Raw genomic sequence first — 15,754 nt, 5'->3', positions numbered from 1 at the left:
AAAATGTGGAGTAACGCATTGAATTTCTGGACAGTAACTTTAATCAGACTACTTTGTAGAATAAAGTAACGCTTTAGACTACTAGTTACTTTGGAAAGCAATTTTTTTTTTAGTAACGCGTTACGTAACGCGTTACCGGCAACACTGCTAACGTAAGAGCAATATTTTAACACCTCTCTTGTTTTTTTTTTGTCAGAAATATTTCATCTGAAGAGTGGCATCATGGGCGACTGGTCTTTAGATAAGGACTGCAAATCAGGACGTTTCCGAGCCAATGCACCAAATGATGTTACTTCACTGGAGGACGTGCCTGATAAGATATGGCAGTGGCAGCTTTCCCAAATGTTGCCTTCTGCTCTGGAACTGAGATTATTTTAGTGTAGCATTATCAGATTATTTTATATAAAAAAAAATGTGCAAAACCAAAATCTCCAAACTTTCCTGATGTGTTGACCTTTTACATGAGCTTAGTGTGCTGTTGATGTACACCAATGGTGTCCGAACTACGGCCCGGGGGGCACCATTTGTGGCCCACCGTCCATTTTTCAGTGGCCCGCGACATATGCTAAAAATGGCATTTGACTCAGTTCAAATAAAATAAAACAAAAATGTTTGGACATGGTCAAAGTAAGAAGGGAGGGTATCGAAAAATAGGTACCATTAAAGATTATTTTAGTTAACTAAAACTAATGAAAAAACGAAAACGAAAATTCAAAAAACAATACTGTTATATTGTTACCGAAATAAAATAAAAACAAAAATGCTTTTTAAACTAACTGAAACTACATTTTATGTTATAAAAACTAACTATAACTAGAGCTGCGAGCAGCTATAAAGGGCCCTCGCAGCCCGGGCCACGTTGGGGTACTTGCACGTTGGGGGACTGGCACATTGGAAGCAGAATTTCTTTGAAAATGGCATGATAAACCATTATGTGGATTTTTTTATTTTTTATTTTTTGCCAGGTGTGATGAGTGTGTCAAGCTCAATGGTTTTTGGTGATTGTTAAGATCTGCAAAAATCAGCGTCTTTTTTTTTATTTTTAGGCAATGAGTTGCCCTGATTGGTATTTTTTGCAAAAGTACATATACACATCATCGCTCGTACTCATTGCACAATGTTGCTTTTATTGTCCATAGAGGCGATAAAAAAAAATGAAACTAAATAAAAAAAGTACATATGCTTGAATCGGTCTGATGCCAGTGAACATATTGAGTGGTGGAAAGTAAAAGAATATTCCTAAATGACTTAGTTATCACACTTACAATGAGTTTACAATTTTTGTAAAAATACCGTAAGTGAGGCTTATTTTTTTTGCCTCAAGGACTAGGTGGCGCTGTATTTATAACTGAAGTTTGTCATAGAGATACCTTCAGGCCTTGACTATAATAGGCCGTCAGGTCACACACGTTTTCGTTCAGTTTCGCTCCACTACCAGGGGCACTAAATAATCTTTACTTCATAAAATAGATTTATCAGTAGTAAGTAAGAATCCGTGGAGTTCACCCTGTGAAAACCCGCCAATTTTGTGTTTTCGGTGGTGAAACCCCGGCACTATTTTGCGATGAGGCGCAGTGATCTCTGGTGTGGGCGTAGTGCCATTAGGTCGGTAGTGGTGTGATTTAGGTCACATGAGCCAATCAGGTAGCTGCTGCTTTCTCCTCACCATAGCAACCGCATAACAAAAATGGCGACCACAACGTCGGAGAGCGAAAGGAGAAAAAAAGTTAGAAAGAAAGTAGTGAAAAAACTTCGTTCCCGTTCAGGTTTGCCCATCGCTTCAGCTGGCCCCGTTCTTCCAGCCATCTGCATCATTTGTAAAAATAAACTTCAAAGTATACTCGTCTGGGATTGGAAGGCACACGGAAGAGGGATCATCTCGCCAAAGCAGAAACATTGTCAGCAGGTATGTGTTACACACACGCGTGCCCATTTCTGTTATTAATGTGACCGATATTTAGTATAGGGCTGAAAATAATTTTTTGCTAGGTTAAGTTTTAAGGCTATTAGGCCGTCAGGTCACACACATTTTCGTTCAGTTTCGCTCCACTACCAGGGGCACTAAATAATCTTTACTTCATAAAATAGATTTATCAGTAGTAAGTAAGAATCCGTGGAGTTCACCCTGTGAAAACCCGCCAATTTTGTGTTTTCGGTGGTGAAACCCCGGCACTATTTTGCGATGAGGCGCAGTGATCTCTGGTGTGGGCGTAGTGCCATTAGGTCGGTAGTGGTGTGATTTAGGTCACATGAGCCAATCAGGTAGCTGCTGCTTTCTCCTCACCATAGCAACCGCATAACAAAAATGGCGACCACAACGTCGGAGAGCGAAAGGAGAAAAAAAGTTAGAAAGAAAGTAGTGAAAAAACTTCGTTCCCGTTCAGGTTTGCCCATCGCTTCAGCTGGCCCCGTTCTTCCAGCCATCTGCATCATTTGTAAAAATAAACTTCAAAGTATACTCGTCTGGGATTGGAAGGCACACGGAAGAGGGATCATCTCGCCAAAGCAGAAACATTGTCAGCAGGTATGTGCTACACACACGCGTGCCCATTTCTGTTATTAATGTGACCGATATTTAGTATAGGGGTGAAAATAATTTTTTGCTAGGTTAAGTTTTAAGGCTATAGTTTATTAAAAAGGCGAGCTGCTGAATGATTTATCGAGTGAATCCAACAGTTGTTACCAAACTCGAGTTACCTGTGCCCATCAGAGTCATAATATAGTCACAGCTACACACTCCCTTTTCCCCAAACTCTCTCTCATCAACCTCAACAAACACTTTACTTTACTTAAATCTGTGATGTGCATATACTGTAAAGAGGTGATGTGACAATAACACTTATAATGTAATTCTTTTTTGTCTAAAGGCGGGTTGGTTGCTGCAGGCCGCTGAGATGAAGAAAGACTGTTTCATTCTTCTGCATATTCAAGACAAAAGACTGTGTCACAATGGAGGTGCAGTTTTGTTTCAGAGATTACACAAGGTTCTTAAAGTCAACAGCAACAGAAACAGCAACCAGGGACGAACAAATGTGAGTTGTTACATTGCACTATTTCATTGTCACTTTGCTAAAATTACACATTTCAAAAGTAAAGCATTGGTCAGCAATATGTCACTTGTATTCTGTTTACATTTCGAGGCAGCATTAATTAGAAAGCATGACTCTGCACATATTAAGTGAGTGTGTGTGTGTTTTAGACAACCCAATGCTGAGAGCTACAAATTCTTTTTATGAACAAGTAATCCGTCAAAAGATTATAGTTGACAAAGATGTGATGAGAATGGACAAGCTAAGGGGTTTGTGAACAGTGTTAATAAACACGGGGATCTTGATGCTTCAGACTACAGGTAACATATAAATCATTGAAACACATTTATGAAATCTATGGGGAGAGATTTGTCTAAAATCTCACTGTTTCAGAGAAAAATAGTTTGTGACAAGCTCAATTTAAGTTAAAAATAAATAAATAAATAACATTGATTCACTAAAAATGAAAACCAGTTGGTTGTTAATTATTACATGCAAATGTGTTTTTTTGTCTTCTGTATTTATAATTGTTCTTTGACCAAGAAAGTATATAGGCCTATAGGTATATTTGTATTTCTATCCAAATATACGATTATTCACTAGAATTTTCAGTAGGATATCCAAATACCAAAATATTCGATAGCTGCAGCACTAATAATACTAATTTTGAGTTGTGGCACGCCCACACGAGTTATTTTACCACACACCCATGTCAAAACTAGCTTACTGCACACACACTGCACCCCAACTTCAAATTTTTGCTAACGTCATAATAATAATAATAATAATAATATATTATAAATTTTGTTGGATCCAAAAACAACTTACATAATTATAGTTTCATATGATTGTAATTGTCTTATTTTCAAATGTTTAAATATTTTCTTGATTTGAACAAAATATAATTGTTTAGAATAATCTTGATTTCAATTATTACCAAAATAATTGTGATGATTATTTTTTTCCATAATAGAGCAGCCCTAGTCTGATGTGAATATGTGTATCTTGTGCTCATCTTTCCCTTCAATTTTCTATTTCAGGCAGGATATACTGAAACGAAGATTGAGGTGTGATTTCCCCCAGCTGGTTTTTCACACCCCTTTCCAGCAACAACTCTGAAATGGTTTTTGTAGAGACATTATCAACAACTGACAAACTTTTAGACAGGGTACCTCCCTCATCAGATACATCAACTACTGAGTCTACTGATGTAAGCCAAGAAAGTGACACTAACACATAGCTGGTACAACATCAGGTTGGAAAATCACAGGGCATACGAGGACACTTTAAAATGCAGGGCTGTAAAATCTATGTAAAATCTGCCATTTTGTTTGTTTCATTATCAAGATGTTAACTCTCCATTTTAACACTTTTCAAGCAAAAATAAAAATGTCTGTATTCCATTTTTCCACAACACAGACCTTTGTTAAATTGGTCTGCCAAAAAAAAAGAGAGCTGTTCCAATGAAGTTCCAAAGGTTTTATTGTAAATGCACATTTGATTTTTATTTTATTATTATTATTTTTTTATTAATATTTTTTGGGTAGGGGGTGGGGGGTATAAATGACATGCTGTGATGACACAATCTGATACTTTAATAAATATTCTATATGTTATAATAATCTGGGCTCTGAATGCATCTATTTCCATCTAGTCCATTTTGCCTTGTTCCAGGTTTGTGGTGCATGGTAGTATTTTTGGCCGATGTATGCTGCTTCTTGTGTACCTTTCATTACGTAATAGGTTGTGAATTGTTTTCATATATGAAACATAAACATAGCTAAATGTAACATCCGTGTGCTGGTTTCACTTCTAGTTGAAGCGTTTTTTTGGCACAAATTTAATATATTTAATTATCTAAATTCACATGATTGCACCAAACCACCAATACTTGTTTCTGATGTTAGGTACATGTATTTATAACATCTGGGAATGATTTTCTGTTGCCAAATTTAATGTAAGACGTTTTACAACCAAAAACTGCAGCACAAGATTTTCGTTTTTTGTTATTTACCTATATATGCATTTCTGGCTTGTGACAAAATTGGGGCAGGAAAACATTGGGTGAACTTTTAACCCAAAGTTCAGAAGGGTATTATCTATCAAAAAATGCATTGAACAAGTAGTGCCCAGACAGTGGAGCGAAACTCATTTTCTAGGCACTTTTTTGGGGTTCACCCCACGGCCTATAAATATACATTTCAAGTTTAGGATTTTTTGGAGCATGTACCGGGGAGTTATTAAGCATATCCTTTTTCATTGCGAAACACAAAATTTGATGCTCCGCCCTCATCATATAGTTTTCCGAAAAGTCAAGATTTTTCCCACTGTCGTTAGCTCAGGTCTTGACATGGTCCAGGTCAAGTCTGAAGTCAGTCGGATGAAACGTGTAGGAGAAGTGGAAAAAAGTATGCTCCCTGTAAATGGTTTTAATTTTTCTACGCTAGGGGGCGCTATCGAGTCGCGTTGTTATGACGATAAAAAAGTATGCTCCCTGTAAATGGTTTTTATTTTTCTACGCTAGGGGGCGCTATCGAGTCGCGTTGTTATGACGACTTCATAGTATCAAATTTTTCGCCGGGCCCGAAGAGTGTGCAAAGTTCGGTGAGTTTTCGTGAATGTTTAGGTCCCCAAAATCGCGATCGAATAATAATAATAATAATAATAATAATATTTTTTACAAAAACAATAGGGACCTCGTAGCGGTCGCTGCTTGGGCCCTAATAATAATAATTCTTACAAAAACAAGAGGGACCTCGCAGCGGTTAATTATAGCAAACATGTCCTTCGTTTTAGTCTTTGGCAATTAATTTAATGCATGAGCCTTTGGGGATGATTTTAAATATGATTTTTAGTAGATTTATTTTTATTTAAACCAGAATAATGACATTTGAAAGTATGTCACACAGAAGTGACGTCATCTAGCAGCAGCCAATAGAAAAGCAGCTTCAGATGTTTTTTTGTAAATATTGCGCACAAGTAATACACACTTTTTTTTTTAACTAATACTAAGACTGAAACTAACAAACTAAACCAAAACTAAGCATTTTTTTAAAGAACTAAACTAATAAAAACTAACAGAACCACCCTGAAAACTAAAAAAAAAAAAAACTAACTAAATTCCCAAACTATAATAACCCTACTGCCATATTACAAATAAATTGGTTTATATACTGTAGCATTTTTCTAAATATGCAAAAGCACAAATAAATTATTTGTACAATTTTTAGGACTAAACACAATTTCTCTTCATAACATTATGTGGCCCTTGCGTCCTTCTGATTTTCTGTATGTGGTCATCAAATGAAAAAGTTTGGACACCCCTGATGTACTGTCATGATTGGGTTCTGTGCATGGCAGGTCTTTGTTTGTTTTTTTCTCTTGGCAGGTCAGACAGGCGGGTGTGGCTGGCATGAATGGAAACACCTTGGCTCAATTACTTCATCAACCATCCTCAATAAGAAGCTTGCTCTGCACCCAGGCTGGTGCCAGAGAATTCCATCCCATGTGTTAGTAACACGCAGTAGTTCTCTTCGTGTTTTTTTGTAATTTGCCTTATGTGACCACGAAGCCTTTTTTGACCTGTTTTTCCCCTGGACCTTTGTTAGTGATGTGCTTCTCGGGTCGAATCCCTGAAGCGTGTGCCGAGTAATGTAGATGAGTGGTTCATGAACGGCGAGTCAATGCGTGTGTTGATGACGTACGTGGTGACGTTTAAAGCCCCACGAAGCAGGTGTACCACGTGACTGATTCAGGAAATGATTCGCTAGGTTTGAGGGTAGTTCGAAATAAAAGCGGCAAAGAAACGCTATGGATTCTCCTTCACTTTTTATGTTTTCGGGTCCCTTATTGCGCTACTTTTTTTTTGCTTTTGGAATTCGATTTGACGAGCTTCTTTTTGCGATGGAACCAGCAAGAAAGAGGAGATTTTCCCTTGTTTGGGAGCACTTTGAGCAGATCTCACCTCAGAAGGTAATGCACTGCAATTACGGTACGATTCCAGTAATAAAATAAAGTAAAATGTGGCAACACATAAAATTCACATTTTTCTGTTGAAAGTGGAAAGTCCCCTTCAGTACTGGGAATCACAGAAATATACGTGTCCAATTCTATACAAACTTGCTATCTCATATCGATGCACCCCTGCTTCATCAGTACCATGTGAAAGAGTTTTTTTTTTTCCAAAGCAGGTGAAATTCTCTGAAAAAAAAAAACCCGCCTGAGTCCAAAAACTTTGGAAAAAATGTTTTTAAATAAAAATGAATAAGCTCTTTATTTTACCTCGTTTCACATTTTCACTTGTTGCATAAGCACAATCATAGACAAAGTAACACAGAACAATTCATGTTAAAACACTCTTCAAATATATATTCTTTTGTATTTAGAGCATGATTTACACCTCACCATTTTATTGCATGCACCAAGCATGTTATACATTTTTCTGTCCACATGATGGCGTAGTCGAGGAAATGAATCATCTTGGAGCCCCTACGTCTGTGTGAAGCATTTCACTGCAGGACTTCACTGCTTTATGGGGCTTCATTTTGCCATCACTCTTTGTGTTTTTGTTATAGCTCTTCTTCATCAAGATTCTGCGGCCAGCCCACCCTCTCCCTGCCTGCCTCCAGGCTCCGGCTGCTCCCGTTCCGGTTCCTCCAGCAACCTAGCCCACCCATTCCCGGGAACCTTTCATACCAACCCCTGACAGGTACCCAGGTATTTCAGGGTCATGCAGCGAGTTTATTCACCAGTGTTCACTTGTGTTTAATCAGCAGCCCTCTACTTACGCCACTGATGGTTCCAAAATATCGTTTATTATGAGTTTGTTGTCCGAGAAAGCATCAGCTTGGGCTGTAGCCTTGGCCAAATCAAATTCGTCAGTTTGTAGTGATTACAAATTGTTTACTGCCGAAATGCTCAAGGTCTTTTGACCATCCGCTTAAAGGAAAGGAGGCCAGCAATAGGCTCCTTTGTCTACGTCAGGGTTCGAACCCTGTCTCCACGTACTCTTTTGATTTCCGCATTCTTGCAGCAGAGAGCGGTTGGAACGAGTCTGCATTACAAGGAGTTTTTCTACGGGGTTTAAGTGAGGAGTTGAAGGATGAGTTGGCTGCTTGTGATGAGACGTCATCCTTAGAAGAATTAATCTCCTTGGCTACTCGCTTAGACAACCGCCTCCGTGAGGGACGCAGGGAAAGAGCAGCTAGGCAGAGTGTCCCTGTTAATCCTTTTCGGCCCAGGTCTCTACGGCAGCAGCTTCCGTCCCTTCTGCAACCTCCTTCTGGAACTCCTCCACCACTGACACCTTCCAGCCCCAGCACTGAGGAACCCATGCAGCTTGGGAGGATTAAGCGAACACCTGAAGAGCGTCAACACCATTTCCAACAAGGGCTCTGTTTCTACTGTGGCCAGGCTGGCTGTAGAAAAGGCTACAATGTAATCTATTCCTTGGGTCTGATATGTTCAATGTTGTTAACCTCGTAATGGACACTAATACTAATTTGCATAATTAGGCGTCTCTATTCATTGGAGGGTAAGTTCACGTGACATAGCTTGTCCTCGCGCTCGTGCGTGTGGCCGTTTACCGCAGTCAGTCTTCGCCAGCAGCGATAGCAGGAAGTCTGGCGCTCGCGTGTGTGCCGTGTCGTGAGTTGGTCCAGTGGTGTGCGTCGATGACTGGTGGGTCTTGTTCTTGTTTCTTGTCCGTGAACTTCTTGCTAGAATTAACCATAGCTTGTTTTTCTAAGATGTTTGTTACGAGTGTTCGGGCGGCGTTTCCTCATCCGCGCGTTGCCACGTGGCGTTCGTGAGTTGATGTTACGCTGCTAAGCCCGAGGCCGGAAGTGTTATACCATTTGTTTCACAATAAGAGCGCGTACCGGAAGTCATGTTCTAAATGTCGCTAGCTTAACTGCACTAATTTAATTTGCTTTGTTTAGTGTGAATGCTTTAACCAACGTTTTATACATTTACTTATTGGCTTATTTTCTGTCTTTCTTTTTATTTTTTTATTTAACCTTTATTTAACCAGGATAGTCCCGTTGAGATTAAGAACCTCTTTTTCAAGGGAGTCCTGGCCAAGAGGCAGCAAAACAGTTTTCATTACAGTTACAAATAAAAGTTTCACTTGCAATCACATAAAAATTATATAAAACAGTTACAAATCAATGAGGCCGTCTCAAGTGCTCTTAATCTGGATCTAAAATCGTTCAATGAAACAAGTTCCGTTAGTTTCCAGTCCTTTTGCAACATGTTCCATGCAGAAGGGGCAGAGAAAACAAAAGCCTTTTTCCCCAGCTCAGTGCGGGCAAATGGAACAGAGAGCAACAAAAGATCATTGGAACGCAAAGCATAAGAATCAACACTTTTCAATGTGATTAAATTACAAATATAAGAGGGCAGCAGTCCAAGCATAGCCTTGTAAATAAAAATGTACCAGTGAGTCAACCTCCTGGTGGACAAAGGAGGCCATCCCACTCGAGAGTACAGTTCACAGTGATGGGTCAAGGCTCTACAATTTGTAACAAACCTCAAAGCAGCATGATATACAGAGTCAATCTTACTCAAACACTGAGCTGAAGCATTCATATACAACACATCCCCATAATCTAAAACAGATAAAAAAGTTGCAGTGACAAGACGCTTTTTGACCTCAAAAGAAAAACAACATTTATTCCGAAATAAGAAACCCAGTTTTAGTTTTAGTTTCTTCACGAGGTTCTCAACATGGGGTTTAAAAGTCAAAGTGTCGTCAAGCAAAATACCAAGATACTTATATGTATGAACCACCTCTATTTCATTTCCCTCCAGAGTGGACACTTTGGGGGGAAATTGTGGGCTTTTCCTGGAATTTGAAAACAACATCAGTTTAGTTTTGTCCGCATTAAGGACTAGTTTTAGTTGCAGAAGTGTGTGCTGCACAACATTAAAAGCTTTCTGCAACGAAGCAACAGCAGCAGCTGAGCATGAGCCAAAGGAGTAAATTATTGTGTCATCAGCATAAAAATGCATATTGGCGTCCAACACGCTTTGTCCCAGATCATTAATGTACATAATGAACAGGAGGGGTCCGAGCACAGAGCCCTGCCCTGCCCTTTGTGAACACTCAAGAATTCAGAACATAAACCATCATGTTTAATACATTGGGTCCTGTCACTCAAATAATTTGTGAACCACGAGACTACATCATCTGACAGACCAAGACTGATGAGCCTTTGCTTTAAAACTGTGTGGTCCACAGTGTCAAATGCCTTGACAGATCAATAAAAAGTGCAGCACAGTATTGCTTTTTATCAAGAGCAACAAGTATATCATTAACCACTTTGTAGCAGCAGTCATTGTGCTGTGCTTTTTCCTAAAGCCTGATTGCAAATTTGAGAGCAGTTCATTTGATAGAGAAACTCTTTAAGTTGATCACACACAAGAGATTCAAAAATTTTAGATAAGACACACAAGTTTGATATTGGTCTGTAGTTTGTTAAAACAGCTGGGTCACCTCCTTTTAAGAGAGGAACCACAAAAGCTGACTTCCATACTGCAGGGATTACTTTGTTTTCAATTGATCGATTAAAAAGTACTGTAAGAGGCATTGCAATAAAATCAGCAGCCATTTTCAAAAAGTTTAGGAAACCACACACACACACACACACATACTCTCTCTTACACTGCACACATACACCCATAGAGACAGAAAACGAAGAATATATATGTGAAGATGGAAGAAATATTGTACCCATTGAACTGAATCGAATCATTTAATTGGGAGTAAATCAAAGAAAGTCAACCCTTGTGTGGAGTATTATTCGGAACCTTGCTCTGAGTCGGCCTCAAGTGGTGTTTGGCCAACACACCGGTGTGAAGACAGCTCGCTCACCTGAACCAGTAAACTATTAGCATTCCTCCCCTACACTGGCCACCTCAGAATGCAATGTCCCCAAAAGATGCACCCCTGTGCTTTCTTCTTGCGCCGGCTATCCCCAGCAGAAAGGAACTACGATGTGGGGAACAGAGAGCTACTAGCGGTGGTTCTGGCGCTTGAATAATGGAGGCACTGGTTGGAGGGGGATTCTCACCAATTTGTGGTATGGACTGACCATAAAAGAGCGGCCTCATCAGTTAAAGGAAGGGGCACTGGTGAGCCATACTTCTATGGAGTCACCCTCCCTGAATCGCATGCATCTTAAAGGTAATGTGTCCTGGCAGAAAGTGTCAATTCTCTGCAAGTACTAGTGGACAGCGGTGCAGATGACAATTTCATTGACTATTCTTTTGTTGTCAGCTCCAACTTGCCCTCGGAACCCCTCAGTGAACCCAAGGATGTGTTCGCCCTAGATGGACGGCTTCTCTATAATATCACTCATCATACTGCCCCCTTGTCTCTATTGCTCTCTGGTAACCATCATGAGGTAATCTCACTGTACATCTCATCACCTGCCTCTGCAGTAGTACTAGGACTCCCATGGTTAAAGCTCCACAATCCACACATTAACTGGTCCATCTCAACTATAGTTAACTGGAGCCTGTTTTGTCACTCTCACTGCTTGCACTCAGCCGTCCCTACTTCTGTCACTCCTGCATCAATTACACCCCTGCCGGTTGACCTAAGCTTGGTTCCTACAGAGTATCATGACCTCAAGGAGGTCTTTAACAAGGATCGTGCTTCATCTCTCCCACCTCACAGAACGTACGACTGTGCTATTGACTTGCTCCCTGGCGCTCCCTATCCTTCCAGCAAGATGTTTACCCTTTCCAGGCCTGAAAGGGAGACCATGGAAGTTTATATTGCTGACTCCCTTGCTGCTGGACTCATCCGTCCTTCGCCGTCCTCCATGGGGGTAGGATTGTTTTGTTGTTGATAAAAAGTATAAGACTCTTCACCCCTATATTGATTACAGGGGTGTGAATAACATAACTCTGAGGAACGAATATCCCCTTCCACTCATTGACTCAGCCTTTGGCCCCCTCCACCAAGCAACCATCTTTACGAAGCTGGACCTCTGCAACGCCTACAACGGTTAGAATAAAGGAGGGGGATGAGTGGAAAACTGCTTTCAACACTCCTCTTGGACACTTCGAGTACCTGGTCATGCTTTTTGGGCTCACAAATGCACCTGCTGTTTTTCAGGCTCTCATCAATGATGTCCTACGAGACATGCTTGACCGGTTCGTGTTTATCTTGATGACATTCTCATTTTTCCCCGCACTCGAACAGCATATCCGGCATGTTAGACTTGTGTTACAGCGACTGTTAGAAAACAGACTGTACGTCAAAGGCGAAAAGTGTGAATTTCATGTCTCATCCATTAGCTTCCTAGGTGTCATAGTAGAGAGGGGGCAAATCAGATCCGACCCTGCCAAGGTTCAGGCAGTGGCTGAATGGCCCACTCCTACAAACCGAAAAGAACTGCAGAGATTTCTAGGGTTTGCTAACTTCTATTGCAGATTCATTCGCAACTATAGCAAAGTAGCCACGCCAATGACTAAGCTTACATCCACCAAAGTTCCCTTTGCATGGTCTCCTGAAGCTGAGGCAGCATTTGTGAAGTTGAAGTGCTTGTTTTCCTCTGCTCTGGTCCTGTCTCATCCTGATCCTGCAGTGCAATTTGTGGTGGAAGTGGACGCCTCGGACACCGGGGTGGGGGCATTGCTCTCAACGCTCCAGTTCGGACCAAAAGATGCACCCCTGTGCTTTCTTCTTGCGCCGGCTATCCCCAGCAGAAAGGAACTACGATGTGGGGAACAGAGAGCTACTAGCGGTGGTTCTGGCGCTTGAATAATGGAGGCACTGGTTGGAGGGGGATTCTCACCAATTTGTGGTATGGACTGACCATAAGAACTTGTCTTACCTCCGTTCTGCCCGCAGACTCAACTCACGCCAGGCTCTGTGAGCTCTGTTCCTTGGCCGATTTAACTTCTTGCTAACCTACCGGCCTGGTTCAAGGAATGTCAAGCCTGATGCACTTTCACGTCAGTTCGCACCTCCAGCCAAGGAGCCCGCAGAGGAGACTATCCTGCCTTCCTCCTGTGTGGTAGGAGCAGCCCAGTGGGAAGTCGAAAGGGTGGTCACGGAGGCCCTTGAAAACCATCCAGCTCCTGAGGTCTGTCCAACAGATCGCTTGTTCGTGCTACCACCGGCCCGGTCCTCTGTGCTTCAGTGGGGACATGGTTCCAGAGTGTCTTGCCATCCAGGTGTTCACCGTACCCTGGCTCTCCTTGAGCAGCGCTTCTGGTGGCCATCCATGCACGCAGACACCAAGGAATATGTGTCCGCCTGCTCAGTCTGCGCCCGCAGTAAAGCATCTCAACCTGCCCCAGCTGGCCTTCTTCACCCCCTCCCCATTCCTCATGGGCCTTGGTCGTACATTGCTGTGGATTTTGTCACGGGTTTGCCTCCGTCTGAAGGTAACACAATATTGACAATGGTTGACGCTTTTCTAAGGCTGTGCACTTCGTTCCTTTACCAAAATTACTTTCAGCTCTTAAGACTGCCAATCTTCTCGTTCACCATGTTTTTTAGACTCCATGGTATTCCTCAGGACATTGTTTCAGACAGGGGTCCGCAGTTCTCCTCCCGTGTTTGGAGGGATTTCTGTCAGGCGTTGGGTGCATCGGCCAGCCTATCAGGTACCACCCCCAAACAAACGGCCAGACCGAGTGGGCGAATCAAGACCTGGAGGCGGCTCTGCGTTGTGACCTCTCGTAACCCAGTTTCCTGGTCAACTCACCTTCCCTGGATTGAGTATTCCCACAACTCTCTGGTTTGCTCTGCCACTGGTATGTCTCCATTCATGGCCTCTAAATGGCTTCCACCCCCCACTTTTCCCAGCCCAGGAGACCGACGTGGCAGTTCCCTCTGTGCGGGATAATCTCCGGCATGCCCACAGTGTCTGGCGTGAGGTTCATGCAGCTCTCGCCTGCACAGCGGCTCGGAACCAGAGACTGGCGGATCGCCGGCGTACCCCAGCCCCTGCTAACCAGCCTGGCCAGGAGGTGTAGTTGTCCTCCCATGACCTCCCACTCCAGGTGGACTCGCGGAAACTTGCACGCAGATACGTTGGCCCTTATGTCATTGAGCGCATCATTAACCCAAGTGTGGTCAGGCTCAGGCTACCTCCCTCCTTGAATGTCCATCCCGTTTTCCATGTGTCACTCCTCAAGCCTGTGCCCTCCGGCCGAGCTCCCCCCCTCCGGGTGATCGACGGCCACCCTGCCTTCACTGTTCGGCGTCTGCTGGATGTGCGGCGAAGGGGCAGGGGCTTCCAGTTCTTGGTGGATTGGGAGGGGTATGGGCTGGAGGAGCGTTCGTGGGTTTCCCTTATTTTGGATCCTGCTCTCCTGAGGGACTTTTATGCTCGTCACCTGGACAAGCCTGGTGGACGCCAGTGGGCGTCCCTTGGGGGGGAGGTACTATGATTGGGTTCTGTGCATGGCAGGTCTTTGTTTTTTTTCTCTTGGCAGGTCAGGCAGGCGCGTGTGGCTGGCATGAATGGATACACCTGGGCTCAATTACTTCATCAACAGTCCTCAATAAGAAGCTTGGTCTGCACCCAGACTGGTGCCAGAGAATTCCATCCCACGTGTTAGTAACACGCAGTAGTTCTCTTAGCATTGTTTTTTGTTTTTTTTTTGCAATTTGCCTTATGTGACCACGAAGCCTTTTTTTACCTGTTTTTGCCCTGGATCTTTGTGTTTTTGTTATAGCTCTTCTTCATCAAGATTCTGCAGCCAGCCCACCCTCTCCCTGCCTGCCTCCTGAGTTTTTTGTTTTGGGATTTTGCCTAACTCAGCGAAATAAACTGTTACTGGTTTTCTACTTCTTGTTGCCTCTGCGTTCCGGGGTCCAACCTCAGACAATCCGTAACCCCGGGTTTACACCGGTTGCGTGTGCGGTGCGGCCGCGGTGCGGTGCGTCTTGACTGCGTGCTCCGGACGCGTCAATTTTTTGGCCAATCCACACAGCCAATCTCCGCACAGCTGCGGTCCGGCAGCTCCGTCGCCGACCACTTACCGCCGTGTCTCGCGTGACCGCGCGCGATCATGTGCCATTCAAAACAACGACAAACACACGGAAAGTCTGTGCTCAACAGAGAAGCAGAAAGACAGGTGGACTTTTATTTTGTGGCTTTCTACCTCCAATATAAACCTCTCCTCGTCCATGTTCGCTGGTGTCTAAACCGTGAATGAGCACCTCGCACGTTAACTCCAGGCCCGTCTACGCCCACATCACGTTTTGCTAGCATGCTTGCGAAATAGGAGCTGGCGAGTGTTTTATCTTGAAAGGTAACCGGAAATTTATTTTGAAACTGCGTCGGTCTTCCTGTCCCGCTCGATGTGTTTTGTGCTAGCTTGCCATTTGCCGGAGGCCTGCCACTGCGGCGTCCGGCAAAAATAGAAAATGGGTCTATCCTTGCGGAAGGGCTGAGGCACGCCGCAGCTGAGACGCAGTCGACACACAACGCACACGCAAGCGGTGTAAACTGCACCATTCGAATAAATGTAATCTAATTGCTTGCGTCGCCGGAACGCACCGCAACCGCATCCGGTGTAAACCCGGGGTAACATGTACACTGTCATTCACAGTGAGTAAAGACTTATGGGTATGTTAGTTCATGAAATAATTAGTCAAGTACTGACAGTAGTTATTATTTTCCTTTCAAAATATGTATGAATGTTGCTGTGCGTGCAAATAAAATCCGTGTTATAATAAAAAGACAAACATTTCCACA

At 42.8% G+C, this 15,754-nt stretch overlaps 1 long non-coding RNA gene across 6 annotated transcripts; it reads left to right on the top strand.

Moving 5' to 3' along the window:
* Nucleotides 1-1,401: 1,401 nt before the first annotated feature.
* LOC144022366 (uncharacterized) lies at nt 1,402-15,754 on the top strand. 6 transcript variants are annotated; one of them, XR_013284313.1, is made up of 5 exons: nt 1,402-2,524; nt 6,418-7,001; nt 7,604-7,737; nt 8,270-14,607; nt 14,730-15,754. It is a non-coding gene; the product is annotated as an uncharacterized LOC144022366 (long non-coding RNA). The 6 variants fall into 6 exon arrangements; XR_013284312.1 differs by having other exon boundaries at nt 7,604-11,214; nt 11,308-14,607; XR_013284310.1 differs by having other exon boundaries at nt 7,604-11,434; nt 11,710-14,607.

This window comes from Festucalex cinctus, chromosome 7 (genome assembly GCF_051991245.1).
Source record: "Festucalex cinctus isolate MCC-2025b chromosome 7, RoL_Fcin_1.0, whole genome shotgun sequence".
Taxonomy (NCBI): domain Eukaryota; kingdom Metazoa; phylum Chordata; class Actinopteri; order Syngnathiformes; family Syngnathidae; genus Festucalex; species Festucalex cinctus.
The sequence above is the reverse complement of the archived record's forward strand: the minus strand, read 5'-3'. Positions and strand labels throughout refer to the sequence as shown.